Source organism: Nicotiana tabacum, unplaced genomic scaffold, assembly GCF_000715075.1.
Source record: "Nicotiana tabacum cultivar K326 unplaced genomic scaffold, ASM71507v2 Un00098, whole genome shotgun sequence".
In the NCBI taxonomy this organism is placed as follows: Eukaryota; Viridiplantae; Streptophyta; class Magnoliopsida; order Solanales; family Solanaceae; genus Nicotiana; species Nicotiana tabacum.
Genome location: NW_027438336.1, coordinates 169,755 through 185,870, shown reverse-complemented (window position 1 = coordinate 185,870; position 16,116 = coordinate 169,755).

Sequence of the window (16,116 nt, the reverse complement as noted above, 5' to 3'; positions counted from 1 at the left end):
TCGTGTGATCAGCGAAAACTAAGAGTAGACGCGTATCTATCTACGGATTTCAACAACAGGGAGCCATAAAGTATTGAGATACTATTCGTGATGACGGAACTAGTAGCTGAAGAGTTCGTATGAGCATTCGAGGTTGGATGTTTATCAAAAGGATTTACTAGTCATAGTCATCAAAAGATGGAATTGAGGTATGTTAAGGCTAATCCTTTCTTCTTTTGGCATGATCCAAGTAACGATATGTAAACGTAATGCTATTCCATAAGTGGTTCTACTCTTAGCAGTTAAGGATGTCTATGTTATTCATTCCTGTAAAGTTATATTCAAGTATGTCTAAGTACGTTCATAAGTCTCTATTGAGGTATATGATAAAGATGTTACTATTTATAATATTATGATACATGCATATTCAATTATCAGCGTGCTACGGCCGATTGGGCAGTTACACATTTACCACCGAGCTACGGACAGTTAGGCAGACATGCATATTCATTTACCACCGTGCTACGGCCGGTTGGGCAGTGATGCATTTACCACTGAGCTATGGCCGGTAGGGCAATCATGCATTTACCACCGCGCTACGGCTGGTCGGGAAGTTACCACTGATCAGTTGGGCAGTCATGCATCATACGAGTCTCAAAGAGAAGCATTATATATATATATATGTGTAATAAGTATGCATATACGGTGGCACTTCAGAGATTCAGGTTGATTCTTATATGTCTTTAATTAATGTTGACTTATTATTATGTTTCAGTTCCGCCTTACATACTCGGTACATTATTCGTACTGACGTCCTTTTGTTGGGGATGCTGCCTTCATGCCTACAGGTATAGATAATCAGTTTGACGAGCCCTCATAGTAGACAAGGTTAGCATTCAGCGAAGGATCGGTAAGACTCCACCTCATTCGGAGTGCTGCCGAGTCTATGAGTCATCGTATCAGAGTTTTGCTACAGACTTTTGGGTAGGCCGGTACCCTGTCCCATTTGATGTCAAATAATCTTAGAGGCCTTTTAGACATAGGTTCATTTTATACAGTATGTCAGAGGCCTTGACGGCCCATATGTATTCATGTTTTAAGAAAGATGGCTAATTGATATAGTGTTTTCCCACTTACAGTTGTACATTATGAGTTGTGGCCATGTGGGCCCATGATAGTTACAAAAGGAATGAGTTCAGCTAACCTGACCTATGTATGTTCTAGTTTTGGTCGAACGATCTTGAGTTACAGAGTGGTTCGCTTGGGCCAGCACGGTACCGAGTGCCAGCCACGCCTCCCCAGGTTTGGGACGTGACATAAACAACAATACAAGATCGCCCACCTTGAACTTTTTGTTCCAAATTGATTTGTCATGAAGATATTTTATCTTGTCTTTGTACAAGGACAAACTCGCAAATGCATGGTACCGGAACTCATCTAATTCATTTAAGTATGCAACCTGCAAGTTAGCGGCTATAACCCAATCTAGATTCCATTTATTTAGAGCCTACATTGCCTTGTGCTCTAGTTCCACCGGAAGATGACAATCTTTCCCGAACACTAACCGGTATAGAGACATTCCGATAGGTATTTTGTAAGCCGTCCGATAAGCCCATAACGTATCATCAAGCTTCTTGGACCAATTCGTCCGATTAGCATTCACCGTTTTAGACAAGATACTCTTTATCTCCCGGTTGGGGACTTTCACTTGCCCACTAGCTTGTGGGTGATAGGGAGTCGTGACCTTGTGAGTAACACCATACTTGCTAAGTAAAGTGTCAAAATCTTTGTTGCAAAAGTGTGACCCCCCATCGCTTATGATTGAACGTGGAGTACCAAATCTTGTAAAAATATTCTTCTTCAAGAAAGCCACTACACTTCTCGCCTCATTGTTGCGTAAGGCAACGTCCTTAACCCATTTGGACACATAATCCACCGCGACTAAAATGTAAGTGTTTCCACAAGAACTCACAAAAGGAACCATAAAATCAATTTCCCCAAACATCGAAAATATCAATCTCGAAGATGGTTGTCAGAGGCATTTTATTTTTCTTTGAGATTCCACCGGCCTATTGACATTCCTCACATCTTTTCACCAAATCACTAACATTCTTGTAGAGAGTAGGCCAATAGAAACCACAACTAAGAAATTTTGCCGTTGTTCTTGCTCCACCATGATGACCACCATATGATGAAGAATGACAAGCCCCAAGAATATCGCCTTGCTCTTCTTTCGGTACACATCTTCTAATCACCCCATCCGTACAAATCCAGAAAAGGTATGGTTCATCCCAATAATAATCTTGACAATCTTTCTTACAATTCTTCCTTCTGTTTGAAGAGAACTCATCCGGAATGATTCCACCACAAGAACATTTTCCAAGTATGCAAACCATGGCACCTATTTCTTTGAAATTGCCAAAAGTTACTATCGGGAAAGGAGTAATTGATTTTAAGGCCATCATGCAGCCTCCCCTCCTCCTCCAAATGAGACAAGTGGCCCGTCACTTGATTTTTACTACCTTTCCTATCTTGGATATCAATATCAAATTCTTGCAACAAGAGTGCCCATCTCATCAATCGTGCTTTGGAATCCTTTTTGCTCATAAGATAGCGAAGCGCCGCATGGTCCACATGGATAATAACTTTGGCACCCATCAAGTACGGGCGAAACTTCTCAATTGCAAACACAATAGCAATGAGCTCTTTCTCCGTAACGATATAATTGACTAGGGTACTATTCATGTTCTTACTAGCATAGTAGACCGGATGGAAAATTTTGTAGATACGTTGCCCCAAAAAGCCCAACCGCTACGTCACTTGCATCACACATGAGTTCAAAAGGCAAATTCCAATTTGGAGCGGTAATGATAGGAGTAGATGTCAACTTGAGCTTCAATAGTTCAAACTCCCTCATGCAATCATCATTGAAATTGAACTTGGAATTCTTCTCAAGGAGTTTACACAATGGGTTCACCACTTTAGAGAAATCTTTGATAAAGCGCCGGTAAAAACCTGCGTGGCCTAGGAAACTCCATACACTCTTCACCGAAGTTGGGGGTGGAAGCTTAGAAATTACCTCAATCTTCGCCTTGTCAACTTCAATTCTATTCCTTGAGATTTTATGGCAAAGAATAATACCTTCCTCAACCATAAAATGACATTTCTCCCAATTGAGCACCAAGTTAGTTTCTTCACATCTTGCTAACACTTTATCCAAATTTGCAAGACAATCATCAAATGAATTCCCAACCACCGAGAAGTCATCCATGAAAACATCAAGGTAATCCTCCACCATGTCCGTAAAAATGGCCATCATACACCGTTGAAAAGTCACTGGTGCATTGCACAAACCAAATGGCATCCTCTTGAAAACAAATGTACCATAGGGACATGTAAAGGTTGTTTTCTCTTGATCTTCTGGAGAAATGAGAATTTTGTTGTAGCCCGAGTACCCATCAAGAAAGCAATAGAAAGCACGGCCATCCAATCTATCGAGCATTTGATCCAAGAAAGGAAGTGGAAAGTGATCCTTCCTTGTAACTTTGTTGAGCTTGCGATAATCTATACAAACCCTCCAACCGGTCATTGTTCTTGTAGAAATCAATTCATTCTTATCATTGGTAACCACCATCATGCCCCCTTCTTTGGGACATATTGAACCGGATAGGTTCATGAACTATCAGATATGGGGTAGACAACCCCGACATCCAACCATTTGATAATCTCCTTCTTGACAACTTCTTGCATAGCCTCATTGAGTCTTCTTTGATGTTCAATGGACGGTTTAGCACCATCCTCCAACTTGACCTTTTGCATAAAAAAATTTGGGGCTTATACCCCGAATATCCACCAAAGTCCACCCAATAGCCTTCTTCCTCTTTTGTAACCACGCCAATATTGAATCAACATGTACGTTAGTCAAACAAGAGGAAAGAATAACCAGCAAAGTAGAACAAGGGCCAAGAAATTCATACTGAAGGTGTGGAGGCAATAGCTTCAACTCCAAAGTAGGTGGCTCTTCAATATAAGGCTTTGTAGGGGGAGTCTTCCTATTTTCAAGCCCCATTCCTTGCAAAGAGTTCATGCATTCTATGAAACCATCAATCTCATCATCAAAATTGAGCAAAACGGTCTCCGACATATCACCAACATTGATTGTACCACTTGTATCATAAACAATAACATTCCATAAAAGAGCACACCTCATTGCTATTTGGTTGCCGCATGGACTTACACACATGAAATACCACCTTTTCATCACCAACCTGAAAAGTGAGTTCTCTGGCTTCTGCATCATAAAGAGCCTTAACCGTAGGAAGGAAAGGTCTCCCAATAATGATTGTCACATCATAATCAATTTCAAAATCTAGAATAACAAAGTCTGTAGGATGAATAAATTTATCAACCCGGACCAAAACATCTTTAATCACACCCAACGGCTTGTTCATGGTACGGTCAGCCATTTGCAACCTCATAGAATTGGGTCTTGGTTTCCCAATCCCCAAAGTCTTGAAAACAGAATAGGGAATCAAATTTATACTTTCCCAAGATCAAAAGGAGCTTTAGAAAACTCGGCACTCCTAATTGTACAAGTAATCGTGAAAGCATCGGGATCCTCCAACTTAGAAACCATTGAATAAATAATTTCACTAACTTGATGAGTGACTTTGATAGTCTTAAAATTCATCGACCACTTCTTTGTCACAAGATCTTTGATAAACTTGGCATAACCGGGCATTTGTTCCAAAGATTCTACCAATGGTACATTGATTGAAAGACTCTTCATCATTTGAATGAACTTCTTGAATTGATTGTCACCATTTTTCTTGGCAAGTCTTTGAGGGTATGGAGGTGGAGGCTTAAACAATGGTGCCTTTGCCTTTTGTTCTACCAGTTCTAGTATGTCAATGATGTTTTCCCTAGACGGGTTCACCTCCTCTTGAGTCTCTTCAACACAATCATCAATATCAATCTGAACTTCCTCATTTGCTTGAATAACATTGTTTGGGATCTCTTCTTCTTGCATCACTTAGTCATCATCGACAAGTCACCTTTCACTTGAGGTGGGTGCATTCCCGCCTCTTCCACTCTTTGTGATAACCGTCATAGCATGCCCCGTGGTTGCATCCCGTACTTTTCTACAAAGGATTTGTGACCATAAGACCCCGTAAGTTTAACAACCTTGATACCGTTAGATACATTTTGATATGGTATTTATGTTGAGTGGAACATTTTTGTAAAAAGTTTGAAAAATATGATTGTATATAGTTATTAATATTACTACTTTCGAATATATTTTAAATTATACACATAATATGAGGAAGTTTATGAGATTTTCTTTATTGTAAAGATAGAAATTATTTTCTCACAAGAAAATAAGGTTATCTTTTTACCATTTTAAGAATTAAGCGTACGAAAATATGTACTCTTTATAGGAGATTAGGGAAATTATAAGTTGAGAAAATATATGTATTTTTACATGGATGTTTTAATAAAAATAATAGTGTATGTATTTATTTTATATGGTACCATATGACCATGATAGTATGATGTATAAAGTATATCAAAAATAAGTAGAATTTTAAGTAATTTGAGACAATTCTTAATTATGCGGGTAATTGGTTAATTACCGGATAACGGGACACTACCTAATTACCTAATTAGTGGATAAAGATTTAAAATTCCCCACGTGGCAGCAAGCCACTACTAATACATATGACTCTTAGTCATATTGTCTTAGGTGGCCATCTAAAGTAAGACTCATTAACAAGTCTACTTACGTGTAATAGTAGTCTCTTAGTCATAAGTGTAGTCTCTTAGTCATAAGTCTACTTCATGTAAGACATTCCAATTTGGTTTCACTTGGACATTGAATAATCAAGTGAGAATCATATACCTTCTTTCTAAATCAAATTCAAAACGTTCTCAAACCAGACACTTCATTTCTTACAAATTTCCTACAAACGTGAGCTTTGCACATTAGCTTTTGCACATTAACTACAAGACACTACAATTCAGATGTGAGCTTTGCACATTAGCAATGTAAATGCTTACAAATTCCTACAATTTCTTATACACCCTACAATCAGAAGTGAGAAGTTAGCAATTCTTATAAGTTTGTGATTAGGTGAGAACGTGATTTTTGATTCTTATAAGTCTTATAGGCCATTTGTGATTAGATCAGAACGTTAGCAATTTATCACTTCCTACAAATTTTCAACAAAACTCCTTGCATCCAAATAATTCCAACGAGAATTATTAGCACAAAAGCAACGTGAGATTTTGCGATTCTAAAGGAGTACGGTGCAACCTCTTCAAAAAATATCATACGTATTTTTTTCCTACTCCAGGTATGTTAAAGCTATCCCTTATTTCTTTTGGCATGATCCATACGATACAAACGAAACAAGAAAATGCACAATTTCCATACATGACTCTATTCATAGAAATATTAGAGATGCTTATGTTCTTGATTCCCCACGTATCATATTATTTTATCATCTGTTCATGGGTCTCAAAAATATGTAAGTTGGTAAAATTTATTTTATGATATTAATCAGAAGCATAATGGTCTTATGACGTACCGAGAAATATATATATATATATATATATATATATATATATATATATATATATATATATATATATATATATATATATATATATATATATATATATATATATATATATATATATATATATATATATATATATATATATATATATATATATATATATATATATATATATATATATATATATATATATATATATATATATATATATATATATATATATATATATATATATATATATATATATTATATACGCACCACCACCTGATCAGCTAGTATACATTGATGATTTTGCCCACAGTGGCCGAGATGATATGATGGGATGCCCTCAGAGGCCTGATGATGTTATGAAATATGTACCTATGCACGACATGACATCCATACGCATATGCATGACACTATAATTATTTCATGATTTACAGAACTACAGGTTGAGTCATTTACTTTATATTTCTCCCACGTCTGTTATTTACTTATTTATGTGCCTTACATACTCGGTACATTATTTGTACTGACGTCCCTTTTTCCTGGGGACGCTGCGTTTCATGCCCGCAGGTCTCGATAGACAGGTCGAGAGTCCTCCAAGTAGGCGATCAGCTCAGCGGAAGATGTTGGTGCACTCCATTTGCTCCGGAGTTGCTTGTTTGGTCAGTATAATTTAGATGTGTATTGTTTGGTATGGCGGGGCTCTGTCCGGACCTTTATGAAGATTATGTATTCTTAGAGGCTTTGTAGACAGAGATTCATTTTGTACAGTATGTCAGAGGCCTTGACGGCCCATATGTATTCAGTGATACAGTGTTGCCCACTTATAGTAATACATTATGCGTTGTGGCCATGTTGGACCATGATAGTTACAAAAGGAATGAATTCAGCAAACTCAACCTATGTATGTTCTAGTTTTCGTCGAATGATCATGAGTTACAGAGTGGTTCACTCGGGCCAGTGCGGCACCGGGTGCCAGCCACGCCTCCCCAGGTTTGGGGTGTGACACCTATATTGTTACCACCCTTTGGGTTCACCACTGTGTCACTTGGTAGTTCACCCTTAGGAGAAGATTTAGAGCTTGAGAGATTTGCCCCATTTGAATTTTTAGATTACGGATTAATGTGTTGTGTGAGGCAAGTTGGGCATCCGAATCGGTATTTATTTTCCATCATTTGCTTGAACATATTCTCTATACGTCCCATCTTATTGTTTAAAGAACTTGAACCAAGGGAAGGATAAGGAGGCGGGTTTCTCGATTGTTGATACATTGGGGGCCTTTAAAAACTCGACCCCCGGTTGCCTTGATTGTTCCCCCAACCACTTTGAGTGTTGCCTTCCCAATTTCCTTGGTTGTTTCCACTCCAATTTCCTTGATTGTTGTTATTATGCCAATTCCCTTTATTGTTAGAACGCCACTTGCCATGGTTATTTTGTGGTCGCCATTGTTGTTGATTTGGGCCTTGGAAGTTGTTTCTTTACCCTTGAAAATTATTCACATATTGAACTTCCTCCTCTTACTCATAATAAGAATCACCTTGATCAAAACCGCCATCATCTTGCACATATTTCTCCACTCGAATTTGAATTTGTGGACCCTTGGTCCTCTTCTTGTTCACCAAAATATTAACTCCCTCCATAGAGCTTTCACTTGATTGAGTTGGGCCTTTGCTAGTTGAGTCATGGTTGTTATCAATTCGGCAATGGCTTGTCCATGGTCTTTCAACTCTTTGTGGAGGTGTATCATATTCGGATCACCTTGTTGGACATTGGCCCGGGATTGCCAAGCCGATGATGTCTCCGCCATCTCATCTAGAATGTCACACGCCTCCGCATAAGGCATTGTCATGAAGTTTCCACCGGCTAGTTAATTCACTACACATTGGTTGGTTGGGTTAATCCCATGATAAATGGTTTGTTCCAACATTTTCTCCGTCATATCATTGTTGGGACATTACTTAACCATTGTTCTATAGCGCTCCCAAATTTCGTGTAGTGGTTCATTCGGTTCTTGTTTGAATGCCAAGATTTCATCTTGAAGTATAGCCATATTCCCGGGAGAGAAAAGCTTAGCAATGATCTTAGCCGCCAACTCATCCCTAGTGTGTATTGAATGGTTCAGCAAACATTCCAACCAATCTAAATCTTTCCCCCGTAGAGAGAAGGGAAAAAACCTTAGCCTCAATGCATCCTCAGAAATATTAGTTTTCTTGCTCCCCCCAACATGTATCCACAAAGCCCTTCAAATGTTTGTAAGCATTTTGAGTTGGTGCACCAGTGAAGAAGCCTCGTTGCTCAAGCAAAGTAAGCATCACGTTTGTGATTTTAAAGTTGCCAGCCCTAATACGGGGAGGGACTATTGCACTAGCATAAGCTTCGTTGGGCAATATCCAATGTTGAGCCACTTGTGGTGGATGTGGTAGAGGCGGGGGTGGTACTGGCACGTTGTATTGTGGTACCCGGGCTCACCGATTAGCTTGTGGCACTTGAGGTACCTCATCGAGTTGTTCCTCTTCACCGTCCAAGTCCCCCAAAGACATATTTCAGAGCTCATTTTTCACTATGTTTTTTCCTATGATTTCTTAAACAAGTTAGTAACATGGAAAGGAAAGAAAATATTCCAAAAACACACTCAAATATATAGCTAACACAGTTATAACTCCCCGGCAATGGCGCCAAAAATTAATCCACGCCCAATCGACACTCAACAATGAGTAGAAACGGTCGTTAGAAGAATACTGCCCAACAATGAGTTAGAGTCAATTTCCTCAGGGATTTAAATGTGGGTGTTAGAGTGTACACTTGATGAGTGTAAAATAAATAGCTCAAATACTCTTCCAAACAAGATGGTTTTGTAATTTATTTCTACAATCTATGCTAACAGTGATTAACTAGAGAAACAAAACTAGAGATTGATCAAATATTTTTGTTGTTTTTCAAATGGGTAAAATGCCTAGGGTTGTAACCTTCACCTAGGTTCTAGCCAAATGGGTTAATTATGTTAACATTTGTTTTAGTGATCGGGGTCGATTATAGCTCTCAAGTTTAAGCTACCAACTCAATACTTCTCGATCATAGAGTAATTTTGCCCAATTTGGCTTTCTCAAGCCCAAATGGATATCAAGTCAAATAGTTGATATGAGCTCAAGTCGGGTTTATCCTATCTCAAGTTCAAACCCTTTAATTAGGCTAGTCAAAACCTTAACTAGCCCAACTTTTAGTTAGCCAAGTTTTTCTAGACTAGGTTCCTCTTTCTCAAGTAAAAACCAAGTCAAAAAGGCATAAATCAATATTTGCAACCATTATATCCAGAATTAAAGCATGAACAAGGCTAAATAACAAATACCCAATCATAAACAAGCATTAGATTAATTACCCAGAAGGTTTACACACTAGGGTTGGGTCACAACCCTAGAAAATATCTAGCTACTCATAATAGAAATAGAAGGAAATAAAGAAGAAACACTAATTAAAGTCATAATACAAAATTAAAATGATAAACTAATGTGTTTTTAACCCAAATTAGTAACAAATTAACAAAAGTGGTAAACTACAACGGCTACAGCTCAGAAAACTACCAAACGTGACCTAAAAAAGTGATTCCCTTCTATTTATAGTGGCCTAAAATTCGCTGAAAAAAAATATCCTTTGGGAGGATCGGCGGACGCACAATTCCGTGTGCAGTTCGTGCTTCACTTGGCTCTACATGTTGAAGACTTTGGCGGCCGCACAATTTGGTTTGTGGCCGCACTTCAGCTTTTGCGGACGCACTTTTTCTTCTGCGGATGCAATCTGGGCAAGGCTTCATACTTGGTCGTTTTGCAAACTCTGTGAACTTTTTGAATTCTTATCAGTGCGACTATGTTTTGCGGCCGCACAAATTGTGTGTGGTCCACACTTGGCTTCAGTCATCTTCTGAGAATCAGTCACCAGATCTGCTGCTGCAGAGTGAATTTTGCGGTCCGTGCTTTCTTCTGCGATCGCAGAATTACTTCTACGGACCGCGCTTTTGGCTTGCTGCGCTCCTTCTTGCCTTATAAGCCAGAACACTCCTTTTTGAGTTAGATTTTCTTCATTCAAGTCCAATTCTCCAACATTCCTACAATTTGCACAATTTTATTAGTTTTGGGAACAGAAATCAACACTTTCGGACTAAAATTAAAGCAAGAAGGTACTAATAAGTGGTTAAAATTCACACCTATCAATGCCTACAAGTCATAAGCCCAGTGAGTGCTAGTAACTATACCTTTATCATTGCTGAAAACGGAATCGTAATGCTTGTTTCCCTCTGTCTGAACTCTAATTACTCATAATCTTCACTACTTGGGTACCTCATACCTCATTTACCCTACATCTTTTAATTTTTGAAACTCGTATCTACCTTCTGATGCTCTCATAGCTTTTTACTATACGGGTGGATATATATTCATGCCTTAGGGCTCGTTATCAAAAAGCATACACGTATGATTTGCGGAAGACCTCACATTTACGCATCATAATCATGATGCAAAATCAAGTTCCTCTGACTCAACTTTTTCACTGCCACATTCAATCTCTTACCAACAATCTTCTATTTAGATGTAGGCATATCTATATTACAAAGAAATTAGAATTTAGGAGTTTGAATTCTTACGTTGAGCTCTATCGCACGATATAGAGTAAGAAGAAAGAGTGACAGTCTTAAATGCCCCGTAGCGTCCTGCTTATAAGTGTGGTGCACAAACCAATGAAAAAGACTCTACTATACACGACATTTATACTCCCTAGCATAGACCTGCTCTGATACCAAGTTTGTCACACCCCAAACCGAAGGGGCACGACAAGCACTTGGGCCTTACTTATCGAGCACCAACATAACATAAATCAACTAACATTCTAGCTTATATAAATGTGTCTGAAGACCATCATACGATAATCTGACAAAGCATGAGAGACTATCTAACGATAAATAACCCAAAAGGACATAAATAAGTGAATACATGGGACATACAGGACGGCGAGGCCGTACAAACTTCTATACACAGGACATTAGTCTACAAGACTTTAGAGAGTACGTAAATATCATAAGGTCGGGACAGGACCCCGTCACACACATAAGCATACCAACTCGAAAGACAACTCCAAAGCAAAAGGAGTGCACCAACACCTTCTGCTGAGCTGATAATCTACTGTAGAGGATCGTCAACCTGCCTATCGGGACCTACAGGCATGGAATGCAGCGTCCCCATGCAAAAAGGGATGTCAGTATGAATAAAGTATCGAGTATGTAAGGAAGAAAAGTATAAGTAAAAGAGTAATGTAAATAGAGATAAGGAAGAGACGACATGTAACTCTGAATGTCACTGATGGCGTATGACATGAATGCTTTAATTTAAAAACATATACATATATAAGCCACCCCGTGGGGCTGTAACATCATCATCAAGCCGCTTATTGGGGCTAACATCATCATAATGTACCCAATTATAGTGGTGTGTATAAAAGGTGCCATACCCAACCGACTATAATGCGCCTCGGTGTCATAAAATAGATACATACAATGCATGAGTGACACACTAAAAGAAATCCTGAACCTTTCGGAGTGACGTAAGGTCGGTAAACCTTTGAATATGTTATGGGAATAACATCATCAATATACATTTCACTGATAGTTAAAGATCAATACAATGGATCATAAATGCATCATGGAAAATAAAAAGATAAGCTTCTAAACCACTAAGAGTAGAACCGTTATAAGTATCGTTTGTTTATGTTTCGTCCTTTAGAATCATGCCAAAAGAAGGAATAAAAGTGCCTTAGCATACCTTATATCGAACCACGACATATAAATACAGAATTGGCCTCCTTCAAGCCTAAGTATATGACCAACTATAAGGGTACTAACATTAATTACTTTGATTGGTTTACCCTCTAACCTTCACGGCACTTACTTATTACCTGTTATAAATAACATAAATAATTGTAACCTCAAAAATAGTCTTATCCTCATACTAAAGTAATACTATTAAAATATTAATAAATTATGGTACCATATAAAATCAATACATACACTATTATTTCATTACAACATTCATGTAAAAATATATATATTTTTTTAACTTCTAATTTTCCTAATCTCATATAAAGATTACAAATTTTCGTACGCTTAATTCTTAAAATGGTAAGAAAATAATCTTCTTTTCTTGTGAGAAAATAATTTCTATCTTTACAATAAAGAAAATCTCATAAACTTTCTCATATTTTGTGTATAATTTAAAGCATATTCAAAAGTTATAATATTAATAACTATATAAAATCATATTTTTCAAACTTTCTTTTACAAAAATATTCCACTCAAAATACCATATCAAATGTATATAACGGTATCAAGGTTGTTAAACTTATGGGGTCTTACAATAACATAGTCACAAATCCTTTATAACCTTATGAATGGTCTTAATCCCTTCAAGCTCATATGAATTACTACGACTCATCCTAATATTAAAGTATGGGATGTAACAGTTTAACTCAAGGTTGAGGATGTTTCCCAAGAAGCTAAAATCCAAGTGGAGTGGCCCAGTTGAAATTGTTGGTGTGACGCCTTTCAGGGCACTAGACTAAAAATAAGAACAATGAAGTATTCCGAGTCAATGGTCACCGAGTGAAGCACTATTTGGGCAAGGTTGGAGAAAGCCACATGGTGGCGATTATTTACTTCACTTGAGGATGCTTTGACATTGCGTCGTGCCGTGACATTAAATCAGACACTTCTTGGGAGGCAACCCATATTCTTTTTTCTTTTTCTTTTTATAGTTAGATGTTATTTGTTGTTCTAACTTGATTTGAAGTGTACTATAGGGTTGGGTGTTACACGCAATAAGGGTAGACTAAAAATGATTAAGTATTGAAGGAACTACGGACCACACTTTAATTGTGCGGGCCGCAGAATTTCGTTTGCCCCAGCAGAAGTGCTGGACCGCACAACTGAAAGCTTTCCAAAGTGTAAAAATGTAAACTCTCTGAAGTTTGAGTCTGTAAGTACGGGGATAATCTGTGACCGCATGAAGAATTGTGTGGCCGCACTAAAAATGTGCGGACCGCACATGAGGATAAGAGAAGTCAAGCCCAGGTGAAAGATTGCGGACTGCACATGAAATTGTGCGGCCGCACTCAGTCTTTTTCCCTCTCAATGACTCTAGTATAAATAGGAGTTCTGAGTTCCTTTTACACTTTTTACCCTCCTCACAATCACTATTGCTCTGCAAGTTTTTACTGAGAGATTTTCACTGCCCACCACATACACCTACATGTGCTTACACACTTAGTGCACCCATTCTATATGGTATGCTTCACTTCATGTTAATTTATGTGTTAGTTTAATTTTTGAAATTTTAGTTTCTTTTTAGGTCATCTATTATTAGAGCTCATCCATGTGTCCATGTGGGGTAGATCTGTACTGGATAGTTGATAATACATGCTCTAATGGGTTGAGTTAGTGAGATCTGATGTGTATACCATGTTGTCATACCAATTTTTACAAGTAATTGCAAAATCTAAGTGAAAATATGACTGGCTGTTTGTGAAATTTGAAATCTACGGCCGCACTTCAATTTATGCGGTCCGCAGTTTAGTTATGCTGGGAAACTGGTGAAGGCAAGTGCTTCTGCGACCGCACATTAATTGTGAGAACCGCAAAATTTTGAGAGGGGATGCACTTAGGTCCGCATAGTCTATCAGAGGTATACCTCTTGAGAAACCAAAATGTGCGGACCGCACTGTAAATTTAGCAGAGCACAGATGAATTCAGCGGCCGCAAAAAGGCCATCACACTATCTTCATAGAGGAGGTACTTTAGCCTCTGAAGGGTTTTTGTCAAAAGCGTGGCCGCACTTGCAATTGTGTGGTCCGCATTTTCTTCCTGCTGTCGCACATCAGAAATGTGTGGACTGCAGTTCCCATTTCCTGCAGCATGCTATTTCTGTAGTAATCTCACTGTGTCCACAATGTTCTCCTTTGCCTATATAAGTCTTGACTATATTGAATGATGACTTGCAACTAACAATCCTCTTTGCTATGATACAGACAACGGTTCGATCGCAAGGCCGCGACGAAACTACAAAACGTAGAGGTGACTCTTCTAGGGGTCGAGGTAGAGGTACCCTGCCCCTAAGCCAGCCCAAACCCATCAGGAAGAAGGCCACAACAGGCAGAGGGAGGGGTGCAGACTTCTTTGAGTCTAGCTCTTATGTCCCGTCTAGGGAAGCTTCTGAGGGCAATTCCGTGTCTATTCCGGAGGAGCAGGCAGTTGCACAGTCCAGGCCACAAGGGCAATCTGGGACCATGGATGAGGCTTCTTCATCTCACAGCACTTCTGTAACACCCCAAAAAATTTTAAAGGACTTATGCGCTATTAAGAAAGTTGATGTGTGCTACATATATTATTTTGTGTGTAGACAAGGATTATTATATGAATAATATCAATTGATCATGATAATATATGTATGATGTGCATTAAGAATGGTTTATGGTCTAAGAAGAGACCCAAGGCTAAGTCAAGTTGAAACTTTTATGATGGGATAAAGTTTCAAGTGAGTTCGCATAAGATCCTACTTCAAACGCATACTGCTACCATACTATAATGACTTAGGAGATGATATACCTATCAAATTAAAGCCCTTTGAGTTTTGTTTCCAATGCTTCAAACCGTTTGTCATTTGGACACTACTACAAGAGATTATGACCAAATTACCAAAGACTGAAAAAATAAGATTCTGCAACCAATTCTGCGATAGCAGAATAATTATGCAATCGCGAAAGTGCTTCTGCGACCACAAACTAGTTGCAGAATGGACCAGTACAGCCCAGTTTTTGGCACTGATTTTGCGGTGTATTTTGCGACCCGCATAGCCATTCTGTGGTCCATTATGCGACCGCAGACCTGCTTTCGGAAGGTTAATTTTTCTATTTTCATAACCCAACCTCATTTTGATAAATAGGCTTTGGGGTTTATTTTGGGGCAATTATCTGATGTTTTTATAGAGAAGTGAGAGTGTTCTAGAGAGAGGAAGAAGATGAAGTTTTTTGTTAATCAAGATCTTGTCCAAGCTTTGAAATCCAACAAGAAAATCTCAGAAGTTCTTCATCTAAGAGGTAAAGTTCCATACCCTAATTTTCAATTTCGGATTTGGGTAGAAGATGGTTGATTAGGAGTATGATTCTTGGGTATGAGAGTATTATTTATAAATATATGTACTAATAAGGTTTGTGGAAAGATTGTTGAGCTCAAATAAGTAAAGATTGGGTTGTAAAATGAAGGAAATCTTGTAGAAGAACCTTGTAGCCAAATTTGCACACCTAGTGTTTGATAAAAATGCTCAAATGAGCTAAAACCATGAATACCTTCCTAATTTGTATTCAATTTTGTTATGTCTCAAAATAGATTGGAATTGCTAGAATTTCCGGAACGTTGTAGTAACTTAAGAAAAGCTCAAAGCAAGGTATATTAGCTAACCTACTATCTTAGAATTGAATTCAATGATGTTCTCATAAGTTTCAAGTATAGTTGTCTTAAGTTCCTTATTCTATATTCCGAGTT